Source organism: Hermetia illucens, chromosome 4 (genome assembly GCF_905115235.1).
Source record: "Hermetia illucens chromosome 4, iHerIll2.2.curated.20191125, whole genome shotgun sequence".
NCBI classification, from domain to species: domain Eukaryota; kingdom Metazoa; phylum Arthropoda; class Insecta; order Diptera; family Stratiomyidae; genus Hermetia; species Hermetia illucens.
This window is the reverse complement of record NC_051852.1, coordinates 154273330-154285493: the sequence shown is the minus strand read 5'-3', so window position 1 is coordinate 154285493 and position 12164 is coordinate 154273330. Positions and strand designations below refer to the sequence as shown.

General features: G+C 43.5%; 1 protein-coding gene across 1 annotated transcript in view; it reads right to left on the bottom strand.

The window, feature by feature from the left end:
* LOC119653574 overlaps positions 1 to 12164 on the bottom strand; it is a 194781-nt gene that overhangs the window by 116246 nt on the left and 66371 nt on the right. The window lies entirely within an intron of this gene.

Sequence of the window (12164 nt, the reverse complement as noted above, 5' to 3'; positions counted from 1 at the left end):
AGCATATCTGTCATCCGATCAGCAAAATAGCTCTCCCACTATCGAATGACAGTTAGATCATACCAGTGATCGATGTTGAACTTGGTGCTCGCAACTCCCCAACCCTGCGAAAATTGGTGAACGCTACACTCAAGCAAAGGTAAGCAACCACCAGATGATGATCCCTTTCGAGGCCTTTCCTGGAACGCACTTACAAGAGACAGCTCCTAAATCTACTGCTGATTGCGAGGTAGTCGATTCGATTACTCGTACGGCGTCGGTTAAATGAAATCCAACTGACCTTATGGCAAGCTCTGCTCCCGCAAAAAGTACCCCCAGTGACGAGGTGGTGGAAGTTGCAGAAGTCAACGAACTTTCTATAATTATCATTACGGTCGCAAAACCGTGTTTCCCCATCCCATGTGTGAACAAAGTGTTGTCAGATCCCATATTGGAATTCAGATCACCTATTATGATCACAATGTCTCCTTCAGGAAGTGTCGCCTGTGTAAAGGATTGTAGAAAACATCCTTCTTCACTATATTATAAGTCCCCTTTGGTGCATAGAATTGTACAATTCTAATGCTCCTTAGCCTGGGAAATTAGAAGTCTATCAGGAATCGGCTCCCAGTTCAAGAGTGTACCTTATGGTAGCCATGCAATTCGATATCAGACTCGCGTCTGCTACGACTTTCCAAAGTAGACTTTCCAAAGTAGAAAGGCACATTGCCATTAGCGTGGCAAGATTGAAATGAGTACTCTCCAGAGTCCCACCATTTTACTTCGCTTAGGCCTACATCGAATTCTCATTTGAGTTGTAGAAAACGAGCATGCTGAGGACCCCCGCTATCGCATATTCAAGAAACCAATCATAGCCCGTTTTCGACAGCTAAAGTTCTGTGGCATAAGGCCAATCCCAATCCGAAGCGCTGTTTGCGTCTCGGTATCAGAAAAGCTTTAAAATTTGCAGTTTGCTAACTCACAAATTTCTATTCCTTTTAGCCGCCTCTTACGACAAGTAGGGAAGACTTTGAATGTATTCTTAAGCCCCAACTCACAGGGCAGATGAAGAAATCTAGAGTCTACGGTAAGCCAGAGCAACGTGAGTACCGCGTTAGCCAAAAGAGTCGTTTTGCATGTTAGTAAATCCTATACAGTCCTTCCCTCGGAGATAAAAATATAGAGGTTAAGGAGTCTCCAAGTACCAAGACGTCATCGACTTCGAATCCAACCGCGATTATGAGTAACCGAGTTGCGACCGAGGCACGGATTTAGCAGGCCTCATTAAATTTGGCATGTTTTCCGGTTGCATGGAAAGCTTGCAATTAGTACCTACGACACACCAGCCAGAAACAAAAGTACTCTCATTTTCAGGGAAACTGGAAACTCCACTACGGTTAGCTCGTTCACGATACTACTGCCGAACAAACACCTGACAAACCTAAATTCTGCCTGTCAGAATCCTTTCATTTACCCTTAAGAAGAAGAGGAAGCTGGTTACGTGAACGTTATTGGTATAATGCCGGTATGTGAAAGTGGATCCAAGCAGACTGGACACTGTGAACCTCATAAAGCTGCCAGTCCACGTTAGAAGAAGGCTCTGCGGAAGAAGACGAAGCACCTTGGAAGCGAGAACATGGATATGGTTGCATCACCAGGTGTGGTAATTTCCAGAGAAATCGGACGCAAGGAAGCGGAATCTTCTACGGAAGGTGGGATCTAACTGGTAAGCCCAGCGAGACCCACACTGGACGCAACAGACTCTTCAGTCAGCGTTAATGCGCACAAGAAGGGTGAGACCAATACATCTGAGGTGGGAGATCTACTAGAGGCTACTTCCACGCCTTTCGGGGGGCTGGGACCACTGTTCCGAGATGTAATCAACACAGCTAGAGAGATCCCACCGAGAGTGGTCGCTGCAATAAAAATATGATCTTGAAGGTGGGAAGGTACAAGCCACGGTCTTATTTCCCACTGGCGAGGGAATTTCCTCCAAGAATGACAAAATAACAAAGCAACAATTTACCATCCTCAGGGAATACATTTGTAAAGAAAACGTGGACCGAAACAAAGGTTTATTAATCAAGATTTTCGCGATGGATGAGGAGTGAAGGAGTAGAGTACACCAATGAGGTTGCCTTGAAGTGCCTCTAGCAAGTAATTCCAGTAATTCCAGCTTTTTGTTTTGGCGTTCGGCCCGAGTACTTCGTTGTGACTATCGAGTTATGCAGAACAAAACATGTCGGATTTTGGATACCTGCCCTCGAAGAAAGACAGCTGACATCATTCGTATGCTGAGTGAACAGAATCCGGGTATTGATCTCGAATACTGGAGGGTAAAGTTGATGAATGCCATGAAGACCAAATTCATAAACATGGAGGGTTTCAGCTTGGTATTCGAATTCGAGTCTGAAGGTGCTCAGGGGCAGCTACCATACGATGCTCATCTTTTTCCTGGAAAAATTCAAATTCAGTCTTATCAGAAACTTGTAGAACGTCATTTTTATTTGGACAGTGAAGAACGATGATAATATTCAACCCATAAAAAATAGATCAAATTGTAGCATCTTCAGTGTGCTCCTCCACAATAGATCTTCGCGCGCCCCCGTATGTTATTTCGCGGAGGCGAAAGGACTATAGGACAGTTACTAACAGGTAGCTAGTAACTTCTCCTACGGAACAAGGGAAAGGAAAGGAAGCTGACTGGATGCGAGTTTGACGGTACAGCCTCAGGGGAAATCTGATTACAAATTGATCGTGCCAAACGTTTTGAACAGTTTCCAATTACATATAAAACTAAGATTGTGTCGAAAAACATAAAGGTTGGTCAAATCGACCTGTAGTAAGTCTTTTATTTTCAGCAGGCAGCAAACCTGACAAAGTTGCAGGACTGCCTTTATATTCTTCTGTCAAAAGAGTCATGGGTTCGATTTAACAGAATCCGTGGTATCGGATCAGTTAAAGGAACTGCTCTGATATCAGCAACTATGCTGCAGCAACTCCGTTTCCAGGACCTAGTTTCGATCATCTGACAAAGCCAGAGCAAGAGAAAAACAGTCAAAGTTGCCTCCACTGACACAAGAATGTGATGCGAACGCTCGAGGCATTTGTTGGGGGAGTAGCAAATGCAATTCTAGAGGAGAGGTTTCATCACTTCAGCTGGTCTATTGAGCGCAGGAGATACCCTTAAGTTCGTGCGCCCAAGAAGAAGTGAAAAAAAATGCCTTCAAATATGTTACAGTTAATTATGGACTGGCAGATGCTGGACGAAGTCTCATTGTCAGACCACCGATACTTAGAATTCTGTCTGAAAATGTCAGACGAAGAGACTATAATGCAAAGACTCCTAGAAATCGAAGAAAAATGGATTGGACAAAATTCGCATGGTTTCTGAATCTTGCTTGTAAAAGCAATGAGAGTAAAGACTGGCCAAATTCCTGGAAAGCACAGCGTGAATATAAGATGCTCCTGCAATGTTCGAAACCAGATTCCTTTAGAATATAATGTGATGCTGTGGTAGCAGTAACTTCCGGAAAGCACTTAGAGCATCTTGGCCTGTGCAGACTCCCGACCGTTGGACCTATTAGCAAACACTGCTGACAAAATCCACGAGGTGCACCCGCGCCCCGTGGACAATGATGTGTCGCGGGAAGCCACGGGCCAAATTGTTGAGCTGCACCAGATGGTAGCAACCCTCGCGGCTACCGTCTTTAAACTAGCGGCAACAGTTAGAGCTTTACGTTCAGGTGATTGGTCCCGAACGCGTTCGTGGTCCGTCAACCGAAATGGGCAATCGGGTATTCATGTGTCGGGGTCCTCAATGAGTCTTGCAATTTGTTGGTGCCGACAAAGCAAAGGAATGTGCCAACCCGTCCTCATTCGCGACTTCAAAAAACTAAACTTGTTAGGAGCTCCGGCTGCGGATACCCTAAACGCAGCTCCACGTCGCTTAACAATATTCGATCCTTTGATTAAGTGCTATTACCTGATCGGCACAAGCGCAGACATCTCAGTTCTCCCAATATCGCGGAATCACAAACTAATTCCGCATCAACTCAACTAGCGGCAGCAAATTCTTCAACCATATATACCTACAGGCAAGCGGACGTAAGTCAGGGACTTTGACGAATGTCCTCATGGCGTTGCGTAGTAGCGGACATGAGTGGTCCTATATTAGGCGCAGACTTTCTAGGCCACTATGGGTTGCTAGTGGATCTGCAAAATAGGTATCTTATAGATCCAGTAACTTCGCTCAGCTCTTCAGGAAAACTTGCCACTTTCTCTGCTGTCAGTCTTTGAATCATTTTTGAAAAGGTAGCCGACCCTCGCATTCGTGTGTATCATAAAAAATACAGCAACATAACTACTGAAAGTAGCCTCTCGCAGCGAGCTAAGCATGATGTACAGCACCACATCCGCACTATTGGCTCTCATATCTCCCTGAAGATGCCCCCTGTTGCTAAGAAAGAATTTGACACACTCTTGAAGCAGGGTATTTGCAGACCATCAAATAACTTCTTTACTACACATGGTCCAACGGCGATCGGAGACCATGTGGCGATAACAGACGTCAGACCGCTATTCTATACCACTTATACATGACTTTGCGCACAATCTCGCTAACTGCCGTGTTTCCACGACCTTGGACTTGGCTAAGGCATCAAATTCCTTAAGCTCCAGAAGATAATCCGAAAACGGCAATATGCACACCCTTCGGATTCTTCGAGATCACACGGACGCCTTTTGGTCTTTGCAATGAGGTGCAAACTTTTCAGAGGTTCATCCACTCTGTCCTGCGAAACCTTAACTTTTGTTTTATGTACTTGGATAATGTTTTGGTCGCTTCTTCTTTAAAGTCTGAGCATTTAAAACATCTCGAATGCATTTTTCGACGCTTCCTTGAGGCCGGTCTTGTACTTAACGTTAAAAAGTGAAAATTCCATCAACAGCAGGTCAAGTTTTTGGCCACATAATTTGCCTTGAGGGAATTCAACCCGATCCACACAAGGTTCATGCCACCACAGATTTCCCACAACCTAAGACGGTGAAAGATCTGCGAAGGTTTTTGGGCAAGTTAAACTTTTATCGCCCTTTCTTGCCCAAAGCCGCATAACATCAAGCGATCCTCAATGCATACTTGTCTGGAGCCAAGACTAAAGAATCATGCGTGATTGCGTGGTCCACAAAGGCCGTCCAAGCTTTTGAGCTGGTAAAACGACAGCTCGCTGACGCTACACTCCTGTCATTTCCTCAAAGAGATGCACCCCTAGCCGTATTCGTTGATGCCAGAAACATCGCGGGAGCTGCTGCCCTTCACCAAAAGATGAACCACATCTGGCAGCCGTTGAACTTCTTTTCTAAGAAATTGAATACAGCTCAACAGAACGACAGCACCTATGATGTGCACACACATCTTGGTTCGCGTGTATGCTTTCCGGAGGCCCTTGCAGCCACCATATGAGGGTCCATATGAAGTGCTGAACAGAGGCAGGCCTAAGAACATCTCCGTGTCCAGGTTAAAGCCACTTGTCTACAGAGCTGAGGTTTCGCAGAAAAAGGGTAGACGTCGCATGAGATTTGATTTGCGCCCTAAAGTTGGCGAGCCTGGAGTCGGGTTTGTCGCTGAAGCACGGTATCAGCTGGGGGTGGGGTAGCGCGGAAGTGCAAGCTAATTAACGAGGATTCGTCCGAGCTTCTCACTTGAGTCATGTAATTCACCACGGAATGAAACTCACCCGCCTGAGCAGCTCGTCTACCTATGGGTAGCGAGGTGAAAGTCACGAAGCTGGTGGAGCAATTGGGATTGGGGAACTCTCCAGTATCATTTATTTTTTCTGTTAATATATATACTGGAGAAAAATATGAAAGCCAATATGTGTGAATGTCTTCCACTCTCCATCGAACAGAATTGGTACTCATTTTTAAGGCAGGTCCATAAACAGTCATAGAGTATATAAATGCATTTTCTACGCGATAAACTGTTCGGAAAAGCTCTTTATAGCTTCCAATACCGCCCAACCGACTTTATATACTTTTATTATATTTATATATACAAAATTAAAGAAAACTTCATTCCAGACGGCACCCAATGGAACTCATTTTGAAAAGGGTCAATTTCGACCTTTTCGCCCCATCACGATTCCTGCCATTGTTAATACGAACCATTGATTCGAGGGTGGTCTTATCGTTTCCGCTACATTTTTCTCAAAATGTTTCCTAGCTGTCGTCGTTGTCATTTCTACAATCGTAATTTGAAAAGGAAAATACGTTTCGAAGGAAAATCGATACATTCCTCCTAAACACATAAGTATGGAGGCATTTAGCGTATAGCGTGCGTCTACCAAGCATTTCTCTATCAACAAGGACGAAAGTAAAGACTCGTTTGCTAAACTACACTTGTGACAAAATAAATAATATTTTCGAGGGTTGGGGAGCGAATTGAAATGAAATTGAAGTGGAAAGCAAATAGTGGAGTATGTGCAGACCAACAAGTAAATAACAATTCCCGTGGATGGGTAATTAGATCTGGATTCTGAGGTATTGGGGAATTGGTTGATTTCAAATTGCTTCCAGGATTGAGTAATTTTGGATAATCGAAAGTGAAGGAATCTAGCGTGAAAGTCAAGCGATCGAAAGAAGAGGGTATGCAGTGCATGACTGTACGGAATACCATAGGTGCCAAATAGGATACAATCGATTGGTATTCCCACGACATGTTGAATTTTTCAGAAGTTTCGATTAAAGTTTTTTATCACGTGCCGACATGGGTAATTATCCTGTGAAAGGCTAACCATTTGGTGTACAGAAGTTTAAGTGACGTGTCGCTGGGGTGAATATGCTACCACTCGTTGTTAAGGTATTTGAGCTCCCACGTTGGGCGCCGTTGGGAACAAATGGCTTGTTGGAGATGATGCAAGTAAGAAGAGCTGGGTTGTTGCTTCTCAGCGAGCAGTGCCAAGATAGGAGCTCAACATCGTAGTTATGCCGATATATCTGGTATTGCTGCCATCTGGGTGAGAGATAACTTGGTGAGACTTAACTTTTGAGCGCGGGCCCATGATCACGGAGATGGTTTCGATTGGGTTCGTTGTAGGAAAATGACTTTTCAGCGTTTACCCCACACGCAACAAAACGATGTCCACTTTCGGAATACGGTCGCTGCCTTGAAGGACGACATTAGAAACACGTAAGGGAGAGTTCTATTCGAGGAGATTTTAACACTAAAACCCTCGACTTTGGTCGCCATGGCAGGACTTATTGTCCTAAATATGGGTAGAAACCAGATATTCCGATGCCCTGGTTGCGTACTATCACTGACGTTACCTTTGCTACGAAGTCTTTAGTGTTAACGGTGTAAGGATGGAAGGTACTAAAATATTTCACGGCCAGTGATCATCAATAGATATCCTTGGAAATGACAAATGGCTCCTGCCAATGTTTTGACATTCGGCAGACACCTACCAGGTGAAACCTTGGGGGAATCGACATTGAAAAATCTCTCTCAAGAAAGGTAAATGTTCGACCAAACCCAGGCGTGGACAGAAAAGCTACGACTGAATCACTATCACATTCAATAATGAGCCTTATCACCGTAGCTTATAATGCATTGGCGCTTAAAAGGAAATTGCATTCCGGGAAGTTACCTGTGACTGGTAAATGACTAAAAATAAAAGGCGCCGTACCACCCTCGCATTATGATGGACATAGCGAGGAAGCAGCTGCCTTAGAAGCGCACCAATACTGACACCATACGTGCTGCGGGAGACTACTCATACAATATGGTTTTAGAGCGGAAGTAATTGAGGAAGTGGTCTAAGTGGTGAAATTGGCTGAGGCACACAGTCGCCACTGTCGGTAAGTCGTCCTCCTTGTGACCCTTGACGTAAGAAACGCTTTCAATTCTGGTGGTGGCACATGCTTGAGGTGCTGGAAAATCGTTTCCATACTCTAAACTACCTTTTGCGAGTATTAAAGAATTATTTAAATGACCGCACTGTGCTCTACGAGATCCGAGAAGGACAGCGCAAAATGTAGATCACATCAGGGGCGGCTCAGGGATCTATTCTTGGTCCGGACGAGACTTGACTCGAGATGCCTGATGAATTGTATATGGTCAGATACGCGATGATGTTGCGGCACTGGTTACCGCACGCACAGTTGCACAGGTTCACCGTACACTGGAAATTGTGATGCGGCAAGTGAGCAGATGGAACATGGATTCTCCCTAGCTCTGGAGAAAACCGAAGTCGTTGTCCTGATCAAGGGTAGAGTTCCCACAGTCCTTCCTATTCAGGTTGGTGAAACTATAGTCATGTCGAAGCCGCCGATGAAACAACTTAGCTTGAAGATAGACACGCAGATAAGCTTCTTCCATCAGATTTGCAACACTGAAGAAGCTAGAATGAGGTTCCTTATCGAGTAGGTGTCGTTTGCTAATGAGTGCGGTTCAGTCAGTTATGCGCAGACTCGCTCAGTAAGGATAGGTATCGCAAGCGGCTAGCGGAAATACAACTGCAAAGGGTCTTGCGAGTTGTGTTCACCTATCCACCCTCCTCCGTACTGCTGTAGGTTTATATACTTCAACAAACGTGAGAATAAGAAGCAAACGTAGAAATAAGAAAGCCGTCGCTTGTAAAAAGAGAGTCCGCACTCTCTGCGCATGGCAGCAATCTTGAGAAAGAGGATTGAGGGTAGATGCAGCACGCATCTCATCAAAGACGTTAGGCCGCGGTTCAATCGAAAGCACGATAAGATTGACTATTACTTAACATAGCTGCCCAGCAGACACGGGTATTTTCAGTCTTACCTGCACACAATCGGCAAATCACGGTCGACCGACTGCATTGATTGCAAGAATGTGTTGGATGATACCTGCCACACCTTTTTCTTCTGTAAAAGGTAGAGCGCAATCGCCATCATCTTTTGGTGGAAGGGTGTCTCCGGGCTCCATAATTGAGGCCATGCTGCAGAGCGAGAATACGTAAAGCACTTTGGCACGTAAATCCTAAGGCATTCTTAAGGCAAAAATGAGATAGGAAAGATGCCCGGTTAGCTGAGGCTCTCTGAACCCCGGGGTTATTCAAGGGCTCGTCATCATCATCAATCATGAAAACCCGAACAGCTGCAACCATAGCCAAGAACAGTTCTTGTGCAGTATATACCCATACAAAAGCATGATCTGATCTTGAAACTGATTATTTTGAATAGGCTTTGCCAGGCCTAACGAGAGAGACGGGGAGGGTATAATCTTCCTGGGTCCAGGGTTTCTTCGAGTGCCCGGAATACAGCCTTTAACAAACCTTTTTACGATAATATAGAGTAGGTCGCATTTACTCTCTATGACGACGTGGAATATATGGGAATGGAATGCATCTTCCCAATAAATGCGATAGGATCGGAAATTCAGCTGGTACAAAAATGTTAGCTTTTGCGCAATTGAAGGTTATATCAACCAATGAAGGGTAATGTGAAGATGTACTGAAAAGAAGGGTCTGTATCAGGTGTGAGACTGCTAGCATTATGTAAATCCACAAGATATCTTAACACTTTAAAGAGACAGTCACAGCAACCACCAAACAATTTTGTCATAGCCATAGAGGATAGGAAACCCGAATAATGAAAAATGAGGACTGCGTCAAACTGGGGAGAGAAAGCGCTGAGCCAGCAAACCTTTGAAAAGGTGTAGTGAAATTAAGTATCTGATGAGAGCGAGAGAAAGTTTTTACAGAAAAAAATGCCGTTCAAGGTCATGAAATAGTGAAATGACCGTCGAGCCAAATAATTGCTCATAGGGCGATCGGTGAGACTGATTAACAGATAGAGAACAATCTTCCAAAAAGGTCCAAGAAACATATGTGTTATGTGCTATATTGCATTGTGGAAATACGGACATGCTTGGAGAGGCTGGGCTTAGAGACTAAGATAAAATTGTGAAAGGTCTCTAGAAGGTATGGTTGAGCCATTCAAATGCTTAAAAAAAAAACATTTCCTCAGCAAGAGAGAAATCGTGACTGCCAGAGGAGACTCCTGTAGTATACTCGTTACAAAACATCAAGCGACAGTATGGCCCAGGCGAAGCTGTAGAGTATACTGAGACTCGAGGAGAGAAGATGATAGAGGAGCCTGCATAGTAAATCCCCGGGTTCAGATTTTATCTCTACGGCTTTGGGCCTTATTCTTGAACATAACTTCCTTCCAGCTGTGTACTTTCGTAGCACCAATTCTCCCAGAAAACAATATTTCAAAAGGTCTTCAACGCAGGCATTTGTTTGTCAATGACTCGACAGTTTTGGATGAATTCTTCTCCATTAGGCCATTCCTCCAAAAGTCTACAGTTGTCTGGAAATATACTCACGTTGCATCTACAGTTATGCGTCGAAATAAGAACTAGTTAGAACTACGACGAAAAACCACTACATTATGTCTTGTTGACAGCCAAGCTTTCACTGCCAATATATTGAAGCGCTATTGCCCCATGCTAGCCAGTTTAATAAGATAGTTCGAGTCCTTGTATGCATCATCCTTAGATAGAGCGATGGCGTAGGCTGGAACGTCAGACAGTTGTTAGGGATGTCGAATTGGTAGACTTCGGCGCAGACCGGGATCTCTGAAGCTACTTACTAAGTCATACCTAGAAGGGACATCCGTTGTTGCCCCATCGATGATTATGATGGGTCTGCCCTTTCGTCACAGGTACAAGAACTACGTTGAAATCCCTGTAGGCTCTCAAGTAATTTATTTTATGCCTAAACATTACCTGGGAGCTTTTAACAATCAGGTTTGCGTGATAACGATAATGTTTTCAAAGAGACAACTCACAGAGAGAACTAGACACAGTTAAACTATTATACGTTCTATGAATGACGCAATAGAACTTCGAACTTGAAATCTTTTTGCCCATCGACTTTAATTAATTTGTCCACTGGGCATCCCATCAACGACCACAATCGAGAACAATGATGATCGTACGAGTATATCAAAATAGTTTCGCTAGCAATATTAGACCGGTATATCCAGCTGATCTAAAAATGCTATCGAATTATGCCTAATATGGAGGAAGTGTGGCAAAAAGTAACTTGACTTATGCATTCAGCTGAGTATTTGTGAAACACATTCTAGTCCCACAATAACGGATGCTCTCATAAGCATCTTCTTTTTCAGATGTGGGTCGCACTATAATCCATGCATCCGATAAATGTATTTCTTTTTAATCTTATTTGCAAAACAAGCCAACAACCCACCATCCAAAATGCAACCAATGCGCAACAAATTTCTCATCACTTTTGGTTAGGCGAACTAATCAAATTCACCCACATACTCGATTCATCGATTCATTCCACTTGAGAGTGACTCAATCTATTTATGTCGAATAATAATTAAAGTTCAATGGATCTGTTTGGAAGTGCTGGATAGGTACATACATAGTCCAAAGCCGCCAATCAATAGACAAACTTCTCAATGCACTCAATTCGGGTGTAATTAACTTTCTATCGCCAAAACATCTGCGTGCAATTATTTCAGCCCGCATCTGGGCTTGGACAGACATTTTCAATGGGGTACGGAACAAATCGAAATTATTGTTTCTCCGTAATTAGTTTTATTGGTTTTAAATTACGGAAATTTATTATAACGTGGGTATTTGGAGGGAAAGGCTTTGAGAAATTTACTTTCGATTTTGTTTTAATGGAGAGAACTGAAAGTGATGTAATATATCAAGCGATCTAGGAAGTATAACTCAGACGGACGGACGCACATCTCAAGGAAAACAATCTGCAGAAACGATTGATTCAGATAATTGGTTTGAATGAAAGTGAAAAGTGAGCTATTAGGACTTTTCGGCTGTCGAAGTCAATTCGCGAACTTTAATGAAAGTGGGACGGAATTGAACTTAATTAAATGGAGGCACTGAAGTTTTCGAAACAGAAACGCTAACAGTTTTGAGGGAACCATGAAAAATCTTTGGTATCCAATTTAGCTTTAAAGGAAGTATTTCGGAGTTTTGCTTTTAGATTGATCATATCTGACAGCTTGAAAGCGTTAAAGATTATATTTAACTTTGGAACTGAGTGGTGATGGTTGATTATTGGCTCCTTTTCCCAATTATAATTCATCCCTGTCGTCCTTTCATCATTGCTTAAGTTCCCTTCATCAATCATTCGACACATCTTGCTCAAGTTAGAGATGGT